The sequence below is a fragment of the Echinops telfairi genome, unplaced genomic scaffold, assembly GCF_000313985.2.
Source record: "Echinops telfairi isolate 266 unplaced genomic scaffold, ASM31398v2 ScPeMD7_7424;HRSCAF=8462, whole genome shotgun sequence".
NCBI classification, from domain to species: domain Eukaryota; kingdom Metazoa; phylum Chordata; class Mammalia; order Afrosoricida; family Tenrecidae; genus Echinops; species Echinops telfairi.
In genome coordinates, this window is record NW_022111324.1 from 12,327,257 (window position 1) to 12,331,299 (window position 4,043).

The 4,043-nt window shown below is 39.8% G+C and overlaps 1 protein-coding gene across 8 annotated transcripts in view; it reads left to right on the forward strand.

Moving 5' to 3' along the window:
• Positions 1-4,043, forward strand: part of DNM3 (dynamin 3) — a 731,348-nt gene that overhangs the window by 228,495 nt on the left and 498,810 nt on the right. The window lies entirely within an intron of this gene.

Consider the following 4,043-nt stretch of genomic DNA (forward strand, 5'->3'; position numbering starts at 1 on the left):
CTCTCTTGGGCTGGATTCTGCGGAGTCCCTCTGGTACGTGTCACTCCGTCGCCATCTTCCCGGAAGTTCGCCTCCACTGCTCTTAATATTGATGCAGTATAGAGCCAGATTTTGAAGAACTTTGTATGTCTTTTCATGGTTTTCATCATATTCACAATTATAGTTTTTCTTTCTTACCGCCATTGAGTTGATTCTGAATCATAATGATCTTACAGGACAGAATAGGGTTTCTGAGACTCTAAATCTTCATTGGAGTAGAAAGCTGCATCTTTCTCCCATGGAGTGGTTTTGAAGTGCTGACGTAGTGCTTAGCTGCCCAATGTGTAGTGCACTATACTATACCATAACACTACAGTTGGTCTTCATTGAAGAGAAATATACCTGAAGCGCCTCTTCCCATTATTTCTCCCATCATCTGTCAGTTTGTCATACGGTGGTAGCTTGCATGTTGCTGTGATGCTGGAAGTTTTGCTATAGGTGTTTCAATACCATCAAGGTCAACCATGATAGGTGTGTCTCATCAGATCTTCCAGACAAAGACAGGCGGGGAAGAAGGACTTGGAGCTTTATGTCTGAAAAAAGAAACCTGGCTCACGAAAAACGTATGGGTAGGAGCAGAACATTACCTGATACAGTGCTGGAACATGAGCTCTTCATGTTGGCCGATGCTCAGGATACAACTGGGGAAGAGCAGCTCCTTCCAAGTGCTCGGGTTGCTATAAGTTGGAACTGACTCGATTGTACCTAACAACAACATTTCAATATTTATTAAACATTAATTTATTATTTTATTTTCGTTTTTGCTTGAGGGTGAGGGCTTTATTAAATCTCCCTTTGATTTACTTATTACGATACACAAAAACCAAATGTGCTGCCATCAAGTCGATGCCAACTCATAGCAACCCTGTAGGTCATGGTGGAACTGTCCCTGAGTTTCCGAGACAGTAACTCTTTATGGGAGTAGAACTTCTTCTAAATATGGACGTTGTGTTCCTTCCTAGAATTCTGGGCTTGAAAGATACATCTAGTCCAACATTTTAGTTCTGTACAAAAATGGGCCCTGGTGATGAAATTAACTTGTCAACTAACACAAGTGCTTGCTTTAGGTTGCAGCCACAAACTTAGGAGGCAGAATAATGTAGTGATGAAAAATGGAATTACATAGTCTGCGTTTGAAACTGATCTCAACTTCTTATGCACTGCGAGCCCTTAGAAAAGGTTGACTTTTCTTTCCCATTCTCACTTTACTTGACTATATAAATGAGATAGTAGTAGTACCTGTCGTTAAATGAAACTAGCGTATAATCAGAGATCAACCAGTATTATCTAATATTTATATTTGGGTCTTTAAATCTTCAGTGGAATACTTTGAAATTATGCTGTTTTTGGAAATTGTCTCTGACACTGACACTGACTTTTTAAGATCTTTTAATGTAGATCCTGTGTCTTCCAGTGGGAGATCATTGATTATTTAGGCTACTCATGGAATCTTGGTGGCACTGTGGGTTAAGCATTGGCCTGCTAAGTGAAAGGTTGGTGGTTTGAACCCATAAATTGCTATGCAGGAGAAAGATGAGATAGTATGTTTCCATAAAGAAACATAAAGCCTATGTGGCTGGACACTATTTGCACAAACAAGGGGAGTTGGTCGTCAGGGGAAAGTTAAAATAATATTCACTGAGAATGTCAGTCACAGGTTGCTGGAATAATATATATCTTAATACAGTATATAGGGCATTGGTGTAGCAAGACCATGATTATCTGCCTACCTACAGTTCCAACAATCTTGGCACAGCTGTCTTATGCTTCCTCAGACACCATGAATTTTCAGTCTTAAGTCTTCAAGTTACAAGTGCGTCTGAGGTAGATTCTGTACAAGTGAATAATTCAGGTATTGTTATATGAAGTTAGCCTGAATTGGCTCCAAATCCGTCTCTCAACAGGGCTTTAAAGAATTAGTACCAGGGGATAATCAAAGACTATATTAATGGAAGATCTTTATGCTCCAGGGAGGTGATCGATAAGACTCTCTATATAAATTAACAAGGAAGTTGTGAAAGGGACGCAAAGGAAGATTAAAACAAACAAACAAACAGATCCAAGAATGTGTTTTAGCATTGTGCTAAATCCTAGTTCCAATATAAGAGCAATTAGCTGTTACATCACGGTCCTGCTTGATACTCACCTTGAGGAAGATATGAATGCTCTAGCAAAGTGTGGTGAAGAAATTAGATGGTGCCCAGCTGATGATAAAATGGCATCTAGGGTCTTGAAGGCCTGTTTACAAACAAGCAGCCATCTAAGTGAGATGTCAATTAAGTCTACATGGAAGAAGCACACCAACATCAGTCACTGAAGGATTGTAAATCATATAATCTGAAGTCAAAGGAGGGAATAGTATCAGAGCCTAAATTGTGATATTCTGGTTTGCATAAGGCTATGGATGACAGTGGGAGTCCAAGATACATTTTTGGGATCCTCTTAGGAAATAAGCCTCTGGTGATTTTCCTCTATCTATAATAGACAGATGGTAAAACTGGTTACCAAGCAGAAAGCATTGGAGAGATGACTGTAGAAGATCATAATGATAAACCTGACTTGAACGATTAAAACCTTATTATTTGATATCCCCCTCTAATGCACATTACACCTGACCTGGTTTTCAACATCATCTGGGTTTGTTGTTGCTGTTGTTCATATTGGGATTTATTTCATATATGTTTTGTCATTGGAGTCGCCCTCTTGTATTTTTTTATATGCTTTTCTGTTTTTCAATATATGAAATCTAGGATTGATGAATCTATAGGGATAGCAAGTAGAATAAGGGTTTCTGGGGGGTACAGTGGTAGGGACTTGGCAAAAGGTAGCTGAAGTCAAGGAGTTCAGGAAGAAAAAGAATGTTTTGAAACTGATTGTGGTAGCAATTTTACAATACTGCTTGATGTGATTGACCTATGGAATGATATGGTATCTGTATTAACTCCCAATAAAATGATTTTGGAAAGAAAAAAAAATAGAACCTTGGAGCTGTAAATGTGAAAAAACCTTATGGAACAGTTCTAGTTCTGCTCTTTCCTGTAAGGTTACTTTTAGTTGAAATCAACTCAGTTGATGACAGTGGGTTTGGTCTTGGGTGGTAATGGCTTCTAAAGGGTCCCTGGTAGTTCAGTGGGTTAAGCAGTGGGCTGTTAACTTAAAGAACCCACCAGTAGCTCTGCCAGAGAGATTTGAGGCTTTCTAGTCTTCTAAAGATTCACAGTCTCTGAAACCCACAGGGACAGTTCTATTCTGCTCTAAAGGGTCGCTGTGAGTTGGAATCAAGTGAAGAAAACCTATGGAGCAGGTCTACTCTGTACCATCTGGTGTCACCATTAGTCAGAATCTATTTGATGGCAACAGATTTTTTTTTTGTATAAGATTTGTATTCAGAATTACAGTCTCTTGAAATTACTCTTTTCCTAGTTATATTGAATGCTTCATCTCTTATATCTCATGTCTTCCTCTCTGTTCATTTGCTTCCCTGTTTTTTGGATCACATCCTATAGTAACTTCCTGAGAAAATGAGAAAAGCATATTTGTGGAAGATGTTAAAATACTTAGAGAGTTGTTGAAGTCGGAAAATACCTTTTTTCGACTGTCACATTTATAGATTGTTTAGAATTCTAGGTTAGAGCAGGAGGGAAGATGGCATCCAGGTAGATTTACCCACCCAGAGCTCCTGCTACCAGACCAGAAAATTAAGAGGTTAATTTCGTCTGCCATCACTGTGCTCTACACCGAGGAGGGTACATCCACCCACCCTCTGCAGCACTCCAGTTGCAGAGGGAAACACCACACACCATCCGAGGTGATCCAAGCCATGTGGAACACACTACCATGGCTTCTTGGGAGATCAGCCAGTGAAGCACCATCTTTGTGGCCCACAACAACCTGACTAGCGTCTTGTGAGAGGACTATCCAAATAACGGAATACTGGTCGGCTAGAGTAAGAGTGAAATCACAGGAAAATACAGCAGTAGCTTGTCAAATCCCTCCCCCCCCCC